Source organism: Lycorma delicatula, chromosome 7 (assembly GCF_047948215.1).
Source record: "Lycorma delicatula isolate Av1 chromosome 7, ASM4794821v1, whole genome shotgun sequence".
Classification (NCBI taxonomy): Eukaryota; Metazoa; Arthropoda; class Insecta; order Hemiptera; family Fulgoridae; genus Lycorma; species Lycorma delicatula.
This window is the reverse complement of record NC_134461.1, coordinates 145112172-145137569: the sequence shown is the minus strand read 5'-3', so window position 1 is coordinate 145137569 and position 25398 is coordinate 145112172. Positions and strand designations below refer to the sequence as shown.

The following is a 25398-nucleotide window of genomic DNA, read 5'->3' as shown; positions in this document are numbered from 1 at the left end:
AAGAGGAGTGATATTTATTTAATAAGATTGATAGTATTCATTTATGTTATTTTTCCTAGATAAAATTTATATTGTTTATATTTTGAATTTTGTTTAGTGCAAACTTAAATATATGACTAAATCATTATTTGTTTATATATTCTATTATCTAATTATGGGTTATGACTTATCTTTTGTTTATTTTTTAATTTATTTAAATGTAATTTAGGCTACGATATACTTATATTTTTAAGGTTTGTTTCACAATTGTTTCAGTAACTGTTAATGGAATTGTATTTTATTCATTGAAGGGAATAAAATTTACTAATCATTGAATAATTGAAATAAAATAAGAAGCTTATTTATTTTAAATTTAATTTTTTAATACATAGACTACATACTAAAAAGCATAATTGCTTATTTGAGGAATTCTTTACCTAATATAAAATATAATAATGTAATTCTAATTAAAAATCGTAATTCAGTATAAAAGCATGCATTTTATTTAGGTGTATTATAAGGTTTTGTATCTATATTTTCAAGTTAAAGTTTTGAAAAAATAATTGTAGTTTTTGTTAATAAGAGTTGCATTTTCATGCATTTTCCATGAGAAAACTAAAATTTGGGTACTTCTGTATTCATTAATCAATCATCAATAGTACTGCTTCATACATTGTATAATTTTAGCGTGAAGTGTTTTACAGATATAATTGTTGCTATTTTTGGAAAGAAAACATGAAGCAAAGCAAAGCAAACCAAGCATATTATGATGTCATGAGTGGTGTCATATTAAATTATAATAAAATATTTATAAGTTGAGTGACACAGCAGTAGGTCATATCATGCGAGTCAAAAGTAACTCCTGAAAATAACACATATTTTCCATTTTCAATAATAGCAAGTTTTCCATGCTAGCGTTTAAATAAAAGTAAAAAATGAAGTAGTTTCGTGTTAATTTTTTCATTAAACTAACTCCATGGTTATTATAATGTCAAATCAATGCAAAATGCATGTAGGATTGCAACCCTACATGAGACATATTCACTCTATGCACCACAGAGACCAGGCGTACATTAAACATTACTTTCAGAGAGAACAACTTAACTGGTATCTCTTGAACTTCAAATGCTTTGTACTTGTTGCAGTTGACTGGGTTGAATTATGTAAAACAATAAATTGATATGTCCTTCTTGTGAAATACTAATTATATATCCTGTCTTAAGCCTAGTTTGGGAAATATAATATTTATGTAAATAAGACAACTAAATGATTCTTATCATTTTATAGCTTTAGTAGATCTAAGTATTTATGATTTCTATTTTGTGTTATTTTACCTCACAAATTATAGACAGTTATATTACATAGAAATTTATTGTGTTAGTGAATAATAAATTTATTAGGTTAATAAAGAACAGTAATATTATTATTTAGCATATTTTAATCTGTTATAACCAACAGTTATTAAGAATACTTACTGGAATTATTATGCTTAGACAGTTATTAAAATTAGATTCATTAATGTTCATTATCATCATACTATGATGATAGTGATGATAATGAATATTTAATATCAACTTTTCAAGTTTTCACACACTACAAAAATGATCATCCATCTCATCCTCTGAAGCAATACCTGAATGGTGATCCTGGAGGTACCACCATTAGTTAATTAACATATTAATGACAGCTGATATTATGATATAAAATCAAATTATCCATAACTATTTAATATCTTTATCAAAGTTTATATTCTTCTCTAGATTAAGAGCCTTATTTATTTTATATTATATTATTGATTGTCATAACAAGATGATTAAAACTTAGAAGAAACAAATATAGACACACTGTACATAATTATGAGGTATTACCTAAAAAAATCCAGATATTTCTATAAAAAAGTATATTTTATAGAAGTTACAAGTTTTAATGCCATTTATAATCAATGGAAAGAGTGAAAAGTGAAGTTGGCCCTGTGGAATCTTAAATTGTCATGTATTGTGGAATTGTTACACTCACCACTCTGTGAAATGTTTGTAATTTGTAATAAAATTTATCTCTCAAATGTCATATAACTTGTAGTAATACTTATTTTGGCCTGATTTGTCTGATGCAACCTATTCATTTATACAATTTCACTTGATGATAAAAAAATAATAAACTAATACACATAATCTTGACATTGGTGTGTATTGAATGTTTTTTTTTTTTGAGATGTGATAGCATGGGTTGATTGACTTTCACTTTGAAGGGCAATTCTTTACTTCATGATCACACTGGTAATCATTAAATCATGATATTTATTTATCATTTAAAATCATACTTTACACAAATTTTGTTTGAGATTTGACTCTCACCCAACTCATTGGTAATATTGCATGCAAAATTCAATTTTTTTTCACTTTTATTTGTTGTAGACAAAGATATGCATCTTTGGTCCAGCTACTCTGTATCACTGAGCACTCAAGCCCCCTCACCATTGGCAATGTCTCATGATTCATAGAGGGAGTATAATTTAATAAATTTATTAAAATAAATAATCCAAAGCCATGTTTAAAAACGCACTATTAAGGAAATTATTCAGTTCATCTTTAAATTTCTCTTTTTGTAATGTGTGCAAAAGAAAGGGATTATTTTTTTTTTAGTTAGTGTCAATATCACAAGTTTTTAGAAAATATATTCACAAAAATTCATAGCTCACCTTCACTTGATACATTTGATAAATGAACATGGTTATTTTATTATACATTACATTTACTTATACGCTATTTTTTATGTAAGTTGATTTCAGTGTGCTGCAAATATTGGTTCTCTGTATAATATCGTAAAAAACTTTCGTTTTCCAGATTGTAGCTACACACTTTTCAAGTCATTTCTTTCACAGTGATTCATACCCTGCCACTTCACTTTTAGACACTGCAGGATATATCCTCTACATCATTAACATATATACACACACACACACACACATGCCTGCATCTTGTGCTGCCACTTCTGTTGCAGTACAAATATTTGTTTAAGGTAGCATTAGGTTTATTAGTACAAATTGCTATTAAACTTATCCTTTTAAAGTTTAAGTAGATGTATTGAAAATATATACGGTTATTTGAAACTGAGCTGAACAAACAAGTAAGATAATTATTTTTCTTAAAATTCAGAAGCGTAAAAATTATCAGTATAAATAAGCTATCACAACTGAATATAATTTTTGAAATTGATATCTACATGCATCGATTCATATTATAACAATGAATAAGTAATCAATAAATTTATCAAACTGTGAATCCTGATCACCTGGTAAACAAGCTATTTAAACATATTGTAAGCCACTTTAATGGTGGTATTTACTGTTAAGTGTGTACATGTCAAATGAAATCACCCAAACAAAAATTATTTCATTATATTCTAATCTATATATTTAACAACTGTAACAAACCGGTCGACTTAAATTGTAATTGTATAAATAAATAATATACTTTGATATTTAGGAATAGTCTTGTCTCGTAAACTACAGAACTTAAAAAATAGGATTTGAAAAAATCTCCTCATAGAATATCGCTGTTCAAAATTAAATACCATTTATTTATATGGGTGGTTAAAATTTTTCGGTGCTTACAGTAATAATAAATAATGTTACAGAACTAGTTTTATAATCAAGAGTAAGCAGCTTAGGGAGAGGAATAAGGATTGGTAAAGTAGGTGAGTTGAGAAAAACACATGACCTTTAATACATTCAGTTAACTTTTGAGTGATGTCAGTTATTTGCTAATTTTAATAAATTACTTATTATTAATTAAATTTAATACATCTATTTTTTAAAATATTTATAAAAATTAAATTTGTTTGTAACTGTTACGCTATTTTCCCCTTACTCAATAGAGACTATACAAGTAATTCATTATTTCTCAACATTTTTCAGAACATTAATATTTGTTGTACGCAAGTAAATTGTAACTAATAAGTCACAATTACTTTGAGAGAAAGTAGTATTAAGTTGCATTGTTAGTAAAAATTATTAACAAATATGTAGAATCAATTATCTAGAATCATGTGACTTATTATAAATTCTTTAATTGTTTTCTTTGTTAGTATTCAGTGGGTGTACAATATGTGTAGTACACGCATAGTGCAGTAACTATATAAATACTGGTGTCTGCTCATATTTATTTGGTTATTTGTATATTTTTTTAATGTTATTGTTTGTTATGTTTTTTGTATCCATGTTTTGAAAGAAATATGTGTGCATATCAATTTTTGAAATGTCTTTTTAATTTACCAATATATTTGCATGAGCCGTATTTAAAAATTTTAATCTCATTGACTAATACTGATACTGCTATTTTTTATTAAAATAAATTTACTCTTTTTTTATATAGACACATATAAAATAATTTATTTAATTTAAAATATCAATACTATAATGTTACATATGTTAGATTTATATAAAATATTTTTTAATCAGCAGTAGAGTAAATAATCCACCATGACAGAATTGTTCATACTTAAGATCATCATAAATCAGATTTTACCAGTCACTTTTAATGTTATAGTTTTTATTTACATTATAGTATTCAAACTTATAAGCTCATTGATTTACTTATTTGATTATTTAAATGTAAAACTTGTGTTCATTCTCATTTGAGGCTAGATTAATAGTCATGTAAAATATTGTAGCAGAACATTTACTGTATTACCAGATGAGTCAACTTTTGGAGAATGTCATATCCATTAACCTATAATACATCAAAACACTAGTTTTAATAAGGAAATCGAATGCATAGCATTTATAAGGGTATTTTTGTATTTTGTTTATTATTTGCAAAATTATTCTTGGAAAGTTTATTTGACCGGACAGTATGATTTATCCAAAAATCCACATTAGCTGTATTTGATGTTTTTTTATGAACTGTATTTGATGTGAACTATATTACAATTCAGAGCGAAATTACAATGCATTTATCTACTGTTTTACTTTTGATTTCCATTAGTAGTTACTTTTCCTTGTGCTATTTATTTTTTGTATACATCCACTACATTCCTCTCTACCCTTTAGTACTGATTCAAAAAATCTTAGGAAATTTTTTCTTAACAGATTTTTTTTCAGTATAAATAAAAATTAACACCATTTTGAACATTTATTGAAGCTGTGATTATAACGTTTAAAACAATTATAAAGAGGCTAAGTTTATTTTTTATGGCATGTTTTTATTTAAAAGATATCAATTATGGCTACTAATAAATGATAATAACATTTAGAGAGCATTGTTTAACTTTATTAGTTTACAGAATACGTTTTGTTAACTGCCTTTTAGTCTGCTATATTTATCTTTATTTTACACTCTTTAGTTTTCTAAATTGCTACTTCCTGAGATGTTTCACCTGTTTGTTGAACCATTAGCATATTAGAAATGTAGTTTACTGGTATATCTATGAACTTGTGAATTTGTATTATGTAATTCTTGAATATTAGCTTATAACTGAAAAAAATAAAGTGCTAAAAAAAAATCACATAATCTTAAAACTACATAGCAATTTTAATTGTTAAACAGTCATCATTAATAGATTTCCATATTATACTGATCGAACAAGACTCATCATTTGTTCATATTTGCCAAATATTATTAGGGTTAGGTTTGAAAGAACATCCACCTCTCATCGAGGGCCCTTCAAAACTATTTGTTGTTCAGGTTCTGAAAGGTGCATGGTGAAGGAGTGGCAATGTCTGTTGGTCTGCTTGCAGTAATCTGTGGTATTACACAATTGCTTACTCAGCCAAGTAGCCAAGTTCTTGCGCAGCCGATCCAAGAGATGCATGTGGCAAGAGGATTTATAGCCCAGTTGCTAAGGTCGGATGACAATGCAATATTCTACCATTTCTTTTGCAAACATCTCCCCATATGAGGGAAAATTTTTAAATGTATATAAGCGACAAAAAAAGTTTTGTTAATTTACAATTCTATTTCAATAATCAGAAACTTCACTATTTCATTGCTTTGTATAGTAAATTTTTGATTGAAAATTTGTTTGATGTTTTATAAATATATTAGAAATTTCAATATGTGATGTTATCTTTTGAAATCTTAACCGACTAATATTAGACTCGTACAATGTATGATAATAATATGATTAAAATGTAAAGCAAGTTTTTAAAAATTTTTGTAATATTATTTTAAATAATCATCTTGTAGAAATAAATTATTGTAATAAATATAAAAACAAAACATGCAAAAAATTAAACCCCATATGAAAAAAATTTTATACGAGGGTTATTTTTTTTTCAAGGTCCGATCGGTCGCGAAATAAAAACCCGCGCAAAAATCGGGTGAACCTTTGCGCATATGTGTAGCGAAGCGTCTCTAGTATGGCCTTCAATCACGCCGCGTCACTTCTTTTAGTTCTGAACACGCAGCTAGCACATAAACATGTCTACAACAATAGCATCCCCGCCAAGTGTGAAGTGTGTGCGGTAATTTGTTGAGGGGTGTAATGCAGCTGAAATTCATCGAGGAATAAGTAATGTGTACGGTGAAACTTCAATGAGTGACAGCAAAGTGCGACAATGGTGCAGGAACTTTAAAGCAGGTCGTACAGATGTTCATGATGCAGGTCGAACAGCCCTTACGAAACCCGTATTGCCCAGGATGCAGACTTCCGCTTTGATCCAGTTCAGCTTGAGTCCTAACCGCAATAAATCTTTCAGCAGCCTTGCCCATGTTATTTAGAAGACTAATAGGGCGGTTACTCGCAGGTACCAGGGTTTGTGCCAGGTTTTGGCAGGAATACTGTTCTAGCCTCTTTCCAACATTGGGGGAATGCGCGGTGCTGTATTTCGTGACTCAGAACGTCCGTAATCTCCCATGGGACCCTTCTTGCGAGGCCTTTGATGAATCTGGGCCCGGACTCTTCTTGTTATTAAGTTTATCAACAGCAGCCATCACTTCGTCCTGTGCGAACCTGCCACGTTCGCACAGTACTACCTGCTGTCTCATCACCTCCTCCCGCGGGAAGAGCACAGACATCTGATGTGTTGCTTCCTCTCTACTCAGCACAGGTACACTCTTCTCTATTTGAAAGGCTCGCCCCCACGTTACCTCATACCTGCCCTCGCGGAGCAGCACATTCCGTTGCCTGAAGTAACATTGCGTTATTATCACTGCATTGTCGCTTTTGTAATTGATAAAGGATAGACGGCCACCACAGGTTATTAAACGCATCGAAGATGTTCAGAAAAATTCCCAGGACATATTCCTCCTCGCTAGCTCTTACCACATCCCAACCTCATAGGGGAAAACACCAGCCTTGCGACGCTTTCGGTCGCCACACCACCCCTTCCCGTTCCTAGCCCTGATGGGCTTTAACGGGAGTCGTCTTTCTCCTTCTAACTTTTTACATCTCACAATAATAAGCCAGGCCTCGTTGGGATGCCACCGATGTAAGTGCCTCAGCAGACATTTACATCAGTGATTTGTAATTCAGCTTTTGCGTTTCAACCTCAACCGGACATCTTGAATGTCCTACATCCTTTCCTTCTGAACTAGCTAACAGAGTTCGCGGAAGCACGAACTCCGCGTCTAGTTCTACACTTTACAAAGCCAATTTGTCTCATAATATTCGAGACAATTGAACAAATTAAATACCACCAAAAATGTTATATGCAACAACGAAATTTATTCCTAGTTCCCTTAGTGAACTCTACTTTCAGTTCATACCCATGACTTAGTTTCATTTACGGATTCCGGTCTGGTCTACCAGGGAGAAGCGGACAGACCTCCTACTCCCACTCAGCTCCATCGGAGAGTCCCGCGTGACATTTATTTTCATTTACTACCATCATCGTGATGCCGCTACACTTCACGGCTACACGGAAATCCATACCGTCGGCATTACAGTCGCCATCCAACCGACAATGATGCTTGCTCATTTAAAATTGCCCTCGTTATAAAGACGCTACACCTCACGGCTGCATGGTTACCCATACCCTCGGCAGTCTAATCGTCGTTCCGCCGACAGCAACATTTAGCAATAATCACCATTAATTTTACTGAATAACCGTGGCTTGATGCCAACACGCCTACCTCCGGCCAACCAACTGTCCAGGCGATCCCTAACCACCCGGGGTGCTACTCTACTTATACCCTTCAGTCGTTCTGCTCAGGGCGAGAAACCGAAAGAAGCCAGCCACGATATTCCATTCTCTACGAGTCTACCAGATGACTAGCAGATCAAGAAAGGAATTTACTCTCTCGTGCTTCCTAACAACTCTGGTACGTTCACACTCGTACCGGGGGACAAACATAAAGGACAAGGTCCGCAGTGTCATCAACCCTGTAGAGTTGATGACACTGATTCAATCAGTGGGCTGTAATTCGGGCTTGTGCCCGGACTGTAGTCCGGGCACAAGCCCGAATTATTTTATTTGAATCATTCAAGCCAAACTATTCCTAAAAGCACCATGTCCTGAAAGGAATTGAGTTATGTACCGATTGGGGAAGACTCCACAACCTTAGTACCATGGATGCCTGTGTCGCTCGAGTTCTATCTCAGCACGCGAGTTATCCTCGACCAACAGCAACCCATCGTCGGCATAAGCCACGATGCGGCAGCCGCTGGGGACATTCGCAATCGCATTAGAGTCGAACTCGACGACCCAGATGAGTGGACCTAGTACACTACCCTGTGGACAACCTTTTGATAATGGTTTTTCCTACTTCCGAACCTCCATCACGAAGGACAACAGTCTGTCGCTGAAATAGCTCGACAGAGTCTGAATCTTATTTTGCGTACAACCATTCTTCTGTAATTGGAACAAGGCAGATGGCCACCGCAAATTATTGAAGGCTCCAGATATATCCAGAAATAAGCCGAGTACATACTTGTACTCGCTGGCCGAAGCCAAATCCAACACCCTAAGAATAGCGTCCCCTCTGTGCCTTTGCCGGGACGGATAGCTCTTACCACACTCATCGCGCAGAGTATGGCGGCGTCCTCGGTACCTTTTCCGGGACGAAACCCGCACTGATTTTCCATCGATAAACTTTGTGCAGTCTCTCATTCATACGCAGGTACAGAAGAACCTTTTCGAAGACCTTACCGATAACCAGCAGCAACGTCAAGGGCTTATACGACGAAGTAATAACGGGATCCTTGTCGCCTCGTTTAAACAACAATTTAACAATACCCTTCTTTCGACATACCGGAAAGTATCCTCGAAATAGTTATTCGTTAAACACGCGTGCGATTGTTTTGACACTAACCCCAACCGAGTGAACAAGGAGCTCTGTCGTTATTCTATCGAAGTCTGAAGTCTTGCCCCTACCTAAACGGCAGATAACTTGACACACTTCAGCACTGGAAGTCTGCAAGGACACTGCACCCTCGCGAAACTGAACAACCTCATGCCGCACCCGCGGATGGAATGCGGTTTTTACAGCTTCACTCAGTAACGTCAGGCAGTAAATCGTCAAGTAATTTGTGTGAGATCTCAGGTATGTCTGAAATTACGCCAAACCGGGTCACAGGGCAGACGGAAAAAGCCCTTACGTCGTCTGAATCCTAATACCCTATAGATCCTTGTTCCCTTGCTCAAGCACAAAGGAACGCCGTCCTCAAATCATGCACATTTCCCTCTTCGCCGTCCGAACTTTCTGAAAATATTGCGATCTACGATCTCTGTATTGAGACACAAGAACTGCCCACCCTTACGTTGAGAAGCTCTTCACAAAAGACTGTCAGCTGTTTGAAAGATCGCAATTCCCTGCTCTACCATGGAGCAAGCCTTTCTCGACCAGAACTACGGCGAATTGAATTTTCAGCGGCGTCAATAAAGGCCGCCGACAGACTCACTACCAGGTCCTACAAATCCAGAACCTCCACACTCCGATCCAGAAGTACGAAGCCTAGCCGAAAGAAAATCAACAAAGTTTTTCCAGTCCGCAAGCCTGTGTAGAAAATAACTCTGCTGAACCGGAACGTTACATTGGTAGCGTTCCACCAGCAATCTCATAAAGAATCAATCGATGATCGCTTGAGCAATCAACAACCTTCCAGTTACAAACATTAGCAGGGATATACCTACCAACGATAACGTCGATGTTCTCTCCTCCATACAACCGTCGCCCATCTACATTTCCTGTTTAGGTAAGCAACTCAATAGGTACATTAAATACCTGAAGACCGTGCAATTTAATTCACCGCCATCATCTGTGAAACAGCTATGCCACAAAAGTGACTAACCGTTCACATCCGGACCAATAAGGATTGGACTAGTACTATATTATACACCAAGTTTAACTTATCCTTTTAATATATAATATATTTAATATATATTAAGCAACTGTAGACTAATGTCAGCCAGATAATCTCACGACTACTGTTGATTGATGGGAGATCAGTTTTTGTAGCATGTGAAAAATTCCAATCATAATTGTGACTCAAGCCCAGTACCACCAAATGAAAGGAAGAGATGCTATCGTTCCGTCATGGAGGTCGGTAATAATTAATTACTACAATATTATAATCATTTTTTCCATGAAAACTGTCAAAAATACAATTGTTAACCCATTACAAAAGTAGATGGAAGATTTAGAAAACGGAAAAAATAAAATTCCAATATTTTAGAATGTTCAAATTTAAAACATTTTTTGAGTAATCAAAAAAGTTGTCAAAAACTTTTGAAAGTAGATACAAAGGAACTGTCAGGTTAAAAATGTAGAAAAATAGCAAAATAGATTACTGGTATTTAATAATATAAAGCTCTATGATTTAACACCAGTAAAAATGTGTTAAGAATTAGCCTCTTTGATGGTATAGAGGGTCGAGTAAAAGTAAACAAACATTATAATTTATAAAACAGCTGCGTAGATAGGATGTAATCATGCAGAGGTTAAAATATTAGTAAACAGAAAATAATGCAGAATGGATCAAAACAGTAAAATATTGCATTTGGTGTGATTTTATGTAACGCTTCCATAATTTTATTTAAATGCAATAGGAATTTATTATTTGCAAAACAACTTTATTATTTAACTTTAGTCAAAACATCTAAATGTTCCTTCTTCTCACTAAAATTTTTAACTTTATTTTTAATCAATTTGCATTTAAACTAATAAGCGCGATTGACAATAAATAATCAACAGTATCGCTGAATACATTTAGAGATTTTACTTTCTATAAAAAATTTGTAAAATAATATCATACACTTGGCATTACCCTTGAATGAGGTTTGAAGAATTATTATATAGTTTTCTCTTACATTTCAAATTAACTGATGACAGCTAACAATTTCATTCCTCTATTGTAGTCTCCCAGAAAAAAACCCGTTTAAGTGAATATGATATTATTTAAACAAAGCCTAAGGAAATAAGGTTGGGTGGTGGAGTTTGGTTCCCTTCTGCGGCTGAGATTGCCCGGCGGGTGTTTCATCGTTGCTTATGCCGAAGATGGGCTAATGCTGGTCGAAGGAAGCTCGTGGAGAGACGTTGAGCTCCGAACCATCCAGCCCTGCAGGATACTACTTGAGTTGTGGGATCATCAACATAAGACAACGTTCAGCCCGGAGGAGACCACGATGATGCTTCTTAAATGTAAATGCCGTTTGAAAGCGAGACGTAGGTTCTTGTTTCGATATCAGGCCTTCGTATTAAATATGTTCAAGTTACCACCTACCTCGAGGAGTTTCTTGACTAGAAATTGGAGTTCAAGAAGCATCTTAATTACGTCGTGGAGAAGGCCTTCGTTCCTACTTTGTTATTCGACGAGTGGTCAATATTGATCGGGGTCTTAATTTTAAGACTATGAGTATCCTCTTTAGGGCGTGTGCGAGGCAATTATGATATATGCGGCGACTGTTAGGCCAAAATCCATAAGCTATCGGGATATATTACTACGAGCTTAACGCCTTATATTATTAACGGTAACGGGAGGCAATCTGGTGATTGCAGGCGTGAAACCGATAGATTTAATTGCGTCAAAAAATCAGCAGCGTTATGTTGCTAAGAATGGTGAATTGACTTCAGAAAAAATTCGCGAGATAAAACGGCAAGGCAATGCTTTACGGCAGGCCAAATGGGATTAATCATGCATTATACGCATGATTTCTTTCCAGGCGTTGTTGGTTTGCAGGGCGCCCCTTGAGTTCACCCTAACGAGTATGTGACGCAATTTCTTTGTGGTCATGACGAGACTGACTCCAGCGATTTGGCCTGGTGGGTTCAGGTGTGTCCAGATTGTCGAAAACTAGATTACACATACCATGTAATTTACTAGTTCGCCGAATACGAACTATACGCACGGGAACTATATATCGGGTCGGGATTAGATCTCCGTGAGAATTGGAAAAATCGGGCCGAATGGATAATCATTGAAAATTTCATCGAGTACCTGTCAAGAGAACATATTGCCGAGGGAATTTAGGGTTCCGGCTGGTCTTTCCTGTGTTTTGGTTTTGTTCTTGTGTTATAAGGATTGATTTTTTTGTAGTGTTTTGTTTATTTAGTTTTATTTTTAAGCTCATTTTTATTTCTTGTTTTGTGTTACGTTATGGTTGCACGTTGAACTCAACTTCTAACCTATCGGGTAGGTAGTTGCATTTTTGATTTCAGTTTCATCATGTCACTCAGTCTTGACATAAATGTGTTTTGTTTTTTAAGGAGTTCATTTCCTACTAGTATACTAATGGAAATATCACATTTGTGGTATTCGCGTCAGTGGCAACGTTACTGAGACAAGAACAAGGCTGTGAGATGGCTTTGGCCGAGGTTATGAAGATGCCTCTGGTAAAGCATATAAGGGCAAGGTACAGAGAGGCTGACGCGGTGATCGAATCTGCCACATGGAGGGTGTCTTCTCCTATGGGATCAGGATATACAGTACTGTTTGTTTTTAGCCAGATTAATTACAGAAGAAACAGCAGTTTGATTCAATTTTTCATTTTGAAACAAATTCTAGAAAAAAGTAATGCTGATGAACTTTTAATATTGTTATTACAAACATGTTATAGCTTATTTAAATTTTATGTAGACCAAAGGTATTTCTGTGATAGTTGAAAGATTTTGTTTACTTTTTTGGAGTAAATCTTTTATATTATCCTACTTAATATAAGGGACTGGGATAGAATATGATGGCTAGTCCTGGTAAATAGTTGGGTGATGCTATAGACCATGTTAAATAACATAGCCGAAGCTAGCATTTGGCTTTTTCACTGATCTAAAATGTTTTTTTTTTTTTTACTTTTCAGTTTCTGTTATTTTAAGTATATCAGTTTTTTCTTATGGAGTTGAAATTTGTTGCATGTTTTGTTTTTATATTTATTGCGATAATTTATCTCTACTGAGATGATTATTTAACAATCAAAATGTATGTTTAGTTCTGCACAAATTTTTAGTTTTATTTTACTCTGAGAAAGTATAGTTTTATTTATCAAGTAAATAAATTTGGCGTGATGTCTTTTTAATACTGTTTTTCATTGATTTTGATATTAACATCTGTTAATGCAATTCTTATTATTGTGGACTGTTGAATTTAATTATTCAGTTGTTAAACAAGCATAATACATTGTTAAATACTTCATTTAATGGTAATCAACTTAGTTTATAACCTTGAAAGAACTCTGTTTTATAATATTATGATATCTGTTTATAAATTCAAGGTCTGTTTTACAAATTCTCTTTATTTCAATTAGAATAAAGTGTGAAATAAAGCAGAATAAAGTGTGTATTCGTATCTGTTTAATGAATTTGATATTTTAAAAAATATATAGTTTAGTAATAGACAACATTAAAGACACATTGTGAAATAATCTCAAAAAAATTTGTCAGAAAATTTATTAGTAATAAATATAAATTTATGTTACTGGCATTTGAATTGCCTATCTTTATTCAGAAATATTTATTGATTTATTCAGTTTCGAGTAGTATTCAATGGATTGTTATTACTACAGTGTTGTATTTATATTTTTAATTATTATTATCTTTTATGACTTCATAGGATCACTTTAGTTATCCAAGTCTTTTTGATAGGACTGTTTGGCCTTGCATTCCTCTCAGAACCTTTTCATACATTCCAATCTTTGTGCCCTTGTGTTGAAAATATTTGTGTTGTGTGAATTTTTTTTTCTTTCGAGTGTGAATCAGGTGTTTTTGTTCTTGATTTTCATGTTTAATTTTATCTTATTTGTGGTATCTTCTGGTATAAGTCCAATTTCCTTCAGATCCTCTTTTATTTCTCTGATCCATCTGTATCTTGCCTTGGTGTTTTTGAATCGAGATTGTACTGTACTAGCTGTTTCAGAAGTCTTGAATCTTACATCCTTATGATATGTCCAAAGAATCCTAATCTCCTGTTATGCATGATATCAATGATGGGTTCTAAATCTTTGCACACAACTTTGTTGCCACAATCCACCGTTGCCTATTTTTCTGGTACTTTTTGTTGATGCAGGTCCCAATACTTCTTTCGATTTTCTGGAGTCTGTCAGTCTTTGATTGTTTGCTCAGTTGGAAAAGTGTCTGCTTGCATCAGTGGCCTCCGATTTTATAACTGTGTTGTAGTGTCTTATTTTTGCGTTTATTGTTAGGCATTTTTTATTGTAAGTGTACCAGGTTAATTTTTCTGTTTTATCTAGTTTGGATTGAATTTTTTCATTTAAGTTGTTTGTTATTATTTCTCTGATATATTTAAATTGGATTACTATTTTCACTTTATTTATCGTTTATGTTTACTTCTTTTAATTGTGTTTTTGGGACATAATTTCTGTCTTTTCAAATGATATTTTGAGGCCAATCTTATTTGCAGTGTTTGAAGTTTTAATATTTGTGCTTTAGCCTCGTCGATGTTTTTTGCTAGCAGTGCCAATTCATCAACAAAACCAAGGCAGTTTGTTTTGATTTTTGGGGAGCATCTTTTGAGCCATTGACTCATTACCATTTCTAGAGCAGTTTTTGGCGCATTCCTGTTTTGATCTCAAATGGTTCCAAGAGCTCGGCTCTGAATTTTACTTTCAACTTAGTGTTTGAGAGGGTCAATTTTATCGTTTTTATTAATTTTCTATGAAGTCCTTGGTGTCATGGAATTTATAGTAGGGATTCTCTGTGGGTGAGTCATAACTTTCTTGAAATCTACAGTTATCACCATGTTTTATTAATACACTACTTTTTCTGTTCATGTCTCTTGTTTATTTTCCTTTGTAATTATATTTTTAATGTTAATAAAAATAAAACAGATTATTCTGATTACTTTTTTTATTATTATGAAAGTAACTAACCATCACTTTAATTTTTGTATGCAAAATTCTAGTTGTAGTAATTACTGAAATGTAGTTTCTAAAATGATTCTGCCATAAAATGAATCAAATTATTTTTCTTGCAAACTTTATATTCATTAGGCCATTTAATTTTAACTTATTCAAAAACCAACTAGTCTTTTACTGTACTTGATTATTTTCTTTTAAATTCATTAACTTGTTTCTACCCACTTTCATTTAAGTGTGTTAGGTAAACTTGCTTCAGGGCATTGCTGTACATCATTTGTACACCTCCATACTTGCATAAGACTCATCTTAATATCAAACAGCTAAAAACGTTAAGCTTGGTGGATTCATATAAATTTCATAAAATATAAAAGATAGCACTTAGGAATAAGATATAAAGGACAGAATGATTTAAAGATAATATATTTTTTAAATATGCTTATTGTAAAATTATGTCCAGTTGTATCACTAAAATAGAATTGAAATTGAATTAAATATTTAACATTTGAAATTAGTTTAAAAACCCAATTCATACTGAAAGTTCTGACATCTTTTAGCTTTTTCATGGTAGACTGTTTTTTCTGCTTCTCAGATTTATAAAATAATATGATTTTATAATACGAGGTACTACCCAAAAGTTTGGGGAATTTTACCATAAAAAATAAAATAGCTTACCATAACTTATAATTTCCACTGTCTCCTTCAAAGTAATCCCCTTGGGCATTGATACAGTGATCCCAGTGTTTTCCCCATGATTCCATGCATCCCTGGAAGTCTGCAGGTGTAAGTGTTCAAAGCACGTTCTGCGTTTCTTCCTGAATCTCCTCAATTGTGTAAAAACACGGCAATTGAAATTTTATTTTCGGAAAGAGAAAAAAGTCGCACGGGGCAAGATCAGGCGAATAGAGTGGATGGGGAATCACTGCCGTATTTTTGGAAGCCAAGAAATTCCAAACGGCTAACGCAAACGGTGTGTGCGCGGGCGCGTTGTCGTGGTGCAGAACCCAGCTGTTGTTACCTCACAGATCTGAAAGTTTGCGCCTAATGCTTTCACGTAACTGCTTGAAAACTTCACAATAGAACATCCCATTGACAGTTGGACCAAGAGGAATAAATTCCTTATGGATGTCGAAAAAACAATCATCATGGACTTCGTGCTTTTTTTGGCCGCGGTGAACTTGGCGACTTCCACTGCGACGACTGCTGCTTAGTTTCAGGGTCATACCCGTACACCCATGTCTCATCACAGGTTATGATTTTGGAGATGAAGTTAGGGTCATCTCTTGCTAAATTTTTCAATTCACTACAGACAGCTACACGATTTTGTTTCTGGTCGCTGTTCAACAGTCTCGGTACGAATTTTGCAGCAATGCGTCTCATATTCAAATTGTCCGACAAGATGCGTTGCACGGACCCATATGACATTTGTACGATTGCACAAACATCATGGATTTGTCTACGATCTGCAACAATAGCCTCTCGCACTTTCGCGATGTTTTCCGGTGTTGCGCTTTCTTTTTTTTTTCTTTTCCCTGTTTAGCCTCCGGTAACTACCGTTTAGATAATTCTTCAGAGGATGAATGAGGATGATATGTATGAGTAAATGAAGTGTAGTCTTGTACATTCTCAGTTCGACCATTCCTGAGATGTGTGGTTAATTGAAAACCCAACCACCAAAGAACACCGGTATCCACGATCTAGTATTCAAATCCATGTAAAAATAACTGGCTTTACTAGGACTTGAACGCTGTAACTCTCGACTTCCAAATCAGCTGATTTGGGAAGACGCGTTAACCACTAGACCAACCCGATGGGTTCCGGTGTTGCGCTTGTTGATGGTCTTCCTGAACGCTCATCGTCATCGACTGTCGTTCGTCCATCTTTGAATCGTTTGTACCACAAAAAAGTTTTACTTTTACTCATTGTATTGTCACCAAATGCTTCCATAAGCATGTGATGGGTTTCTGCACCAGTTTTTTTAAGCATGAAGCAAAATTTGATGCAGGTTCTTTGCTCTTACCCAGTAAAAGTTATTTTTAAACAAAACTTTATTTGGTTACACTGATGATTTAAAGTTTTTTTATAATTAATTAAATTAGCTTTATTGTCTAGTAATATACACTCTGAATTCATTTTGATATGTTAAGTATTTTTGCAGATAACCTTAAAAATTGAAAATTCCAAGCAAAAACATAGAACACATTCTGCATTCCTTATGCTCAGTAATATTTACTTAAGATCGTTTTTCTGAATTTTTTTTATTAAAATACTGATTTTTATGCTAAAAAATTAATTTTAGTTAACTCTTTAAAACTTGCCTTAGTAGAATTTGTGTCAGATTAGGTGTTTATATTATTGAAGTAAAATTTGTAACCATAACTTCATAAAGTTACAGTTAGAAATTTTGTTTACTTTGTAGTTACTTTTATTTTTTTTAAGTTTATTTTCTTTCCTGATGAACATTTAATAGAAGAAAGGCTTTATGGTAATGTGGTGTTCTGGATTGCATTCATATGGCCACAAAGGCCATAATAATTATGTATAAGATACATATTACTTTGTAATATATAAAAAACATGACTATGCATCTATAATACATGTGTGGCAATCAAATCGAAAATAATAAAAAGGGAATGAAGCAAGTTTCAGATTGGAGAAATGAAATTTTTTTTTTCTTTTATTGTAAAAAGAAAACTGAAAGGTACCAGGGGAAAAATACAATTGTAAGAAATGATCTTACAACAAGGAAGAGAGTTGGAGGAATGAAACTGCAGTGAGTCTGGACATGTTAAAAGAATGAGTTTGGTAAGATGAGCAAGTGTTGTGGGAAAATTAAAAATGAATGAAGAGACCCATAAGACATCTAAGGATAAGATGGATAGAAGAAATTAAGGAAAGCATGGTGAGAATCTGTACATCTGGTAATACATGAAGGTGGAGAGGTGTAATATTTATTCAGGGTGGCATTGTTGAAATGTGATTAGGATGAGTATGTATAGTGTAAACATTTAAGTATGCTCATTATACATATTTTACTATCTTAGTAGCTCCTGTTGATAAATTTTCAATACGGTTGTAAAAAAAATAATAAAAATTGTCAATTCAGATTGATACTTGGTAGTTTTACATATATACATACACACATACATACACCATTTGTATACATACATATACAACTTAGTCATAATTTACATTAAAAAAAGAAAGTTGAGAGAAGCCTAGTTATAAAAGTCATGTATCATTTTGGATTTTTGTGTTCATCCATTAATAAATTATGAAATCAACAGATTTTAGTGAAACTTAGCAGAGTCTATCCTTTAACCTTGAAGCAAGATTGAAGAAAGAAGATTGATTGTATAAAGAAGAGGCTGTCTTCTTTACAATTTTACTATCTATAACTTCTTTGATATTTACTTTTTAGGTATAATTAAATATATATATAAGAAACTATTTAAAAACATTTTTAGTTTGCATAGAACTTTGAATGATTTCATTTTATTTTAATATTATTATATCAGTATATAATGAGGGATATTGATTTGTTTATTAATACACATTATTAATTCTATTAAAAACCAACATTTATAACTAATAAAAAGAAAGAAGATAATACTTTCCTTATGTGTGTCACTGCACCATTATTTTTAAAAATTAACTGTGCCAAATGATTGTGTATAATTTATCCTGTTTATTTACATTCTTTCCATACAGATAGGCCATTCATGTTTATTAAAGGACTTTGGTCAATGCGCATGTTAGAGTAATATTTATAAAAGATCATTTCTGTTAATATATCTTTACTGCTGCAGTAAACCAAGCTAATTCAGAAATTGTTTATTTTATAGAGAATTTTCCAATTATAATTTTTTATATTAAAAAATAATTCTAAAAAAAATTGTTAGAAATGACTTCAAAAAACCACATTAAAAAAAGAAAAAATTTTTCAATTCTTTAAATTTTGGCATTATAGGTAAAGACAAAATTTATGATAGCTGCTGCCTAAGAGCTTAACCAAATTCAAGTAGGTATCATTAACTTCAAAAAGTTAAAATTTAATTAAATCACAAAAGTTTTTGATTTTTTTAGTGAAATTTCTTTATTTTTTATTTGTTTAAAATGTAATACTATAAAAAATAAACTTGTATGAAAGAAAACCTAAGTTTTTTAAATATTTTTTTGAAAATTGGTGTAGAAAATTTAAGTTATAAAGATGTCAGTACAAGTAACAAGTAACACCTTTGCACTGTACCTTACAGGGATTGAATATACAATAAAAATCATTACTCTCAGAGAAGGCATCTCTGACTAATGCCACTTGAACATGTCACAGCAAATTTGCATGAACAGTTAGTATAATACAACTAATTAATATACCCTTTTCTGGATGAAACTGTCATCAGCCTATTAAAAAGCACGTAATCACATATAACTGGGCTCTTTTATCTGCCTTTAGTTTAAATTTCTTTATTTTCAGTATTGCCAATCTCTGTGACATAGTGGTAGCATCTTCCCTTATCATTCAGAAGATTTTGGATTCTAATCTCAGTCAGATTTGCCATTTTTTGACATGCTACAAAAAAATTTCATTTCTCATCTAATCAAAAAAATTAAATAACAACTGTAATTTGGTAATGAACCTGTATTTACTTACACTAAATAAAATAATACATTCTATATTGTAAAGTAATTGTTCATCTAACATCATGCAGAGTATAAGTTTCTTGATCTGTGCAAAAAGCAATTTATGCCACATTGAGATTACTTTGAACTAAATTAAAAATAGTTTTACATACTAAAATCAAAAGAGATAACAAGATTTTTTAAAAGATAATTAATTTTTATTTGCTGAAAATCTTCTTTTTCTGATTTATTAAGAAAAATATTTGTACGTTTGAAAATGGATGAACATCTTTTCATATTTTTTTTATAAAACTTGCTTAGTGCTTTAAACTTGACCCTAATTCAAATTTACTTTGTAAAACATTTCATAATTATATTGTAGGTCTCCCTTTTGGTAAAAATGATGGAATATCATTTACTTAGAAATTAATAACTGCATAGTTTAAATAAAATTTTAACAACTGTTGTCTAAAAAAAAATGTCTCAATAAATTTGATGATTTTCCTTATTGGTATTAACCTTAAGCAAGATTACATACTGAATACCATCTTAATTATGTCATAATATCCTCTGAAATAAAAAAATTTATTTTGCTTCTGGTAGCAAAGTTTGGGTGAAGCCCTATCATTGGAAATTCTGACGAAGGATTTTCAATGACAACACTTTTATAAATGACTGGGGATGATCTTTTTCTGTATTTGAAATAATTCTCCTCGTAAACTCTTTATGTACCTTCTGTGACAGAATTCTATCCACCTGTAGTACAATAATTAACAATAACAATTCTTTCACTAAATAAATTCTTACAATAGTAATACATATAGCATCAGCAGTCAAGTTGTTCTTGAAATTCTTAAATTATTAAACTCTCAATTCCCCCTCCCTGAAAAACATTTATTTTACTAAAAGAAGATTTCTCTTATAAACACTCAACGCTTAAGAAATAATAAAACAAAGGAGTTGAAATATTTCATTCCAATGAGTTACCAGGTTTTTTAAAACATTGGCTGACCATCACAGAAGCTGTTTTCTGAGCTAGTTAATTCCAAGCTTGCTAAAGCTTTTTGTAGAATTGATCATAAAGATCTCTTTTTAAATAGAGTTTAAAGTTAGTGTGTATTTATGGAAGAAATTAATTTCAAGCGTTGTGTAATTTGTTTCTCTTGTCTAAAATAGATATTGATGGTAATTTATAGATCTCAATATGATTTTTGAAACTATATATATATATATATATATATATATATATATATACAGAAGCTTTTTAAAATTTGTAAAAATTCTCTCATGGTGTATGGTGATTTTAATTTTAACACTCTAGACTGTTCTAATCTTGTAAGAAATAAACTACTAACACAGTTTGAATTAGCAAGATTTTATCTCCACACAATCTAGAATTAAAAGGACCTTGGCCATCAGTATAAACAATATTTTAACAAATTTTCCTAAAGATAATTTTTTATTCTTTTGTGCAGATATGGTCTTCAGATTACAATTGTCAAATTGCAATATCATCATTTATTAATTAAAGCATGCAATAAGGTAATAATTAATTTTATTATTTAAAAAGCGCAATTAAAAACAATTCAATTAGACCATTAAGAGCCTTAGTGTCAAGAAACTGATGGGGAAAATAACAAAATACAAAAGGACCCAACTTTTGTTATCTCATCTCTTATTCAGGTAGAAGAGGTACCTAATAATTTTCTTTACCTATATTTCAAACAACAATAATATTGATTGATACATTTCAGTCACTGTTATTGATGATATTCCTGTAAGTATTTTAAAATAATTTGTATATGCTATTACAAAAATTAATTATAAATATTTCAACAATAAAGTAATCTCCCAGCTGCCTTAATGCTTCTGTTGTTATTCCCCTCATAAAAGGTTCAACACTTTGTTTAAAAACTTATAGGCACCCCATTTTTGTTATTGTACATATCTTCAAGTATTTTTAAAAAATATGAAAGATAAACTATTGAAAATTATATTACAAAATTTCAGCGTGATTTTAGGGAAAAAAAATGTTTACTGACAGCCATTTTCTAGTTTTTGGAAAATATTTAAAATTTTGTAGGTACAGGTAACACTAAGATTTAATTTTTTGCAATCTCAATTAAGCATTTTATTTAGTATCACATTTTTTACTGAAGAAGAACTTTGTATATATAGTACTAGAGGAGCGGCATAAAACTGGTTTAAGTCTTACCTTACCAACTGTAAATAGATAATTAAAAGTTCACCTTTTGATAAAATATAAAAGTAAAATTTAGGTCTTCACTTCAAGATGAAGAACGTGGAGTATCTCAGGGTTAGTGTCCTTTGGCTCCTTGCTTTTCTATTATCTATTAATGACCTAGCTTAAAATCTTGATCTGTTCATTGTAACAGTCTTCAGAGAGATGATTTTTATTTACTCTATTTTTTCTGCCTTCTTGAATAACTTCACACCAAATCAGGTCAATTTATTGAAGTAAAGAAAAACTCCAATATATGAACTTTTAAGCCCGCCCCAAAAAACAAAAACAAGAGGATGAATAAAACCTCTACTTACTAAACAATTTTTTGTAACTTAAAGTTTTCAAGATAGAATATCTAACTGTATCTAATATTAATGGGAACAAGTGAATTTTTTTAAGAAAAAGGAATTCCCGTGCTACCTGACTTGAGAATTTTTTTATAATTTCTGATACTTAATCCGTTCAAGTTGTGGCTGTTATTAAAGATGTAATATGAGATAGCTCTTGTGTAACAGCGGGGGGGGGGGGGGGATCAAATGGGACAAAAGTTGTTTACTAAAATTTTTGATTTTTTTTATTAATTATACTGAAGTACAGTATAATTTTATCATAAAAACATAATTTGGTCCAATGATTCAACTAGGATCCAAAATATTTTTTTACCAAGAAATATGACTTTTTTTCTCAAACATACTTTTAGTAATGCATAGTTTTTAACTAGGTATAGAGAAAATATATATATTCAAAATAATTTCTATCATTTAATTTTTATTTAAACTAATTTTTATTTAAATGTTAGGTTTTGAATATGTCCCAATTTTCAATTGTTAATTGCATATATTTTAATATATTATTTTATTTTATTTTTTTAAATAAGGTTTTACTATAATTTTTCAATAAAGAGATGGTAGTTTTGTTATAATTATTAAAAAATAATTTTTGTAAAATTATGTTGTGTAATTTTTTTATATCTTTTATATATAAAACTATAATCATTACTTATTTCTGTGAAACCAGTTTATAGTTTTATGTGTAGATAATTTACTAAATATTGATGAAGTTCTTGCAACTTTAATAATGCAGTACTGCTGTTAATGTTGTTATGGATTATTTTTTGTCAATAGAACTTTGATATTATAAATATATATTTATGTTTATATTTAGATTATAAGGAGTATTATTTTAATATTAATATTTTACTGTTACTACGCCTCCTTTAAATCTTAGAGTATAAAAATATAGACTATCTGTTGTCATTACTAACAGCTAGCTCAGAAATATAATTGTAATTATATAAGATATGCTGCCATGTGAGCCAAAAAAGAGATAGTTGCTAAAATGGCTCCAAGAAAGCTGAATCGTTCAATAAAGAAATATTAGTTATGATTTTGATTCTGGTTGCCATCATTAATATCCATTCTACTGTAATGCTAATTGACTCTATTTCAGATATAATAACATTTTTTTAAGTTTAAATCTTTTCTCTGTATGGCATTATTTGTTTATTTTAAATCAATTTAATACAATTTGCATTAATAAATATCTGATATCACCTCTAACTTGGGTTCCTGTCACATTTGTCGGAATGCTCTATTAAGATCTATATCAATCCAGTGAGGTTACGTACTGTAAAAAATAACAAAAGCCAATGTAGCTTTGCTGCCTGACATTCAACCTAAGTTGATTCAAAAATCAAGGAATTAAAAGGAAAATAATGATTCTGTAGCATGCCATTGCTCACTTATACCCTGCTCAATTAAATGGCAAACGTTAATGGAATTGTTTCTGTACCCGGCTTAGTCTTGATTTGTCATCATATGATTTTTATCTCTGGTCCATTCAAAAAAGGTTCTATAGAAGCATTTCTACAGCAATGAGCAAGGGAAAATTTGGGGATTCTGTGAGTTACACCAGTGAAAAAAAAAGTATAGTCTGTTTACTGAGGTCTATAGTAAACAATCTAATAAGCGAAATAATTTGATTTTTTACTTGAATGGTCCATAGGAAGCATCTTTAAACAATGACAATTTATAAAATATTGATACTATCCAGATATATCAGTTTTGAATCGCATCCAGTTACATAGGTAAAATTCATTACAGAGGAATGTTGTGAGATAATCATCTCACCTTAATCATCTTAATCACCTTAATCACCTTAATCATCTCTTTTAAAATATAATTAAAAGAACAAATTTTAAAAATTGCTGTATGACCATTAAATAATATCAACATTCAAAACGTCTAATCCTGCTAGATATTCTACCATTCATCTTTCATTAAAAAAAAACATATTTGCTCACTAGGCGTATATTTTTTAAATCCAGTAGAAAATTTATTTATTTTTCAAAAACCAAAATTATGAAAATTGTAAAAAAATAACTGATGCCAAAATAAAAAATGGAAGTAAATAAATTACAGATTTGTATATATTTTTTTATTTTTGTAATTAATTATTTAAAAAAAAGTTATAAAAATTAAAATGGTGCAGATTAAATACATATTTACTTTATTTTTATTATGTGAATATAAAAAAATGTAAAAAGTAATGTTTCTTCCTAAACATGTACTAGGGTTACTCATTTCGGTACTTACGTATTAACGCCACCGCAGCTACAGCTTTATTTAAAAACAAAGTAGTCAATCTGATTTCGATGGATAATGGGCCGATATAGAGTTTAACATAGATTCAAAACAGTCTCTTTATTAATTTTAATAAATGGTTATTTATATTTTATAAATATAATTTAACGAAACTTAACCTACGCTCGCTAACCTTGACTAATTAACACCGTAATTTTTTGAGTATTTATTTAATAAATTTAGTAATTATTGCAATTATTTATTATTTAAATAATCAAAACACTCCTGTTAATTAGTCAAGGTAAGCGAGCGTAGGTTAAGTTTGGTTATATATTTATAAATAACCATTTATTAAAATTAATAAAGAAACTGTTTTGAATCTATGTTAAACTCTATATCAGCCCATTTTCCACCGAAATCCGATTGACTACTTTGTTTTTAAATATAGCTGTAGCTGCGGTGGCGTTAATATGTAAGTACCCACATTTCTGATGCAACATAATCTTGAAGCGGTTCAGGGAAATTATTTTGTCAGTTTACTGGGTTGTACAAGTTAATAGTGGAGATTCAAAATGTAAAAATAAGATTATATATACTTTACGCTCGCTCTTGTTTCTTAAATTTAAATAAATTTATACCAAGAAATAGAATAGATTACAAAATAGGTGTGAAATTTTTCTCCCATTTTTATGTACATTTCAGCTTTTTACTAAGATTATTGCCTGATACGA

General features: G+C 31.6%; 1 protein-coding gene across 3 annotated transcripts in view; it reads left to right on the top strand.

Moving 5' to 3' along the window:
* Rab39 (RAS oncogene family member Rab39) overlaps positions 1–25398 on the top strand; it is a 42803-nt gene that overhangs the window by 5179 nt on the left and 12226 nt on the right. Inside the window, exon 1 of one of the 3 annotated variants that reach the window (XM_075371877.1) lies at positions 21514–21532. The exons of the other annotated variants lie outside the window; for them this stretch is intronic. The gene's annotated coding sequence lies outside the window, so the exon portion shown is untranslated. Of the gene's footprint in view, positions 1–21513; positions 21533–25398 lie in introns of those variants that run through there. 3 annotated transcript variants of the gene reach the window in all.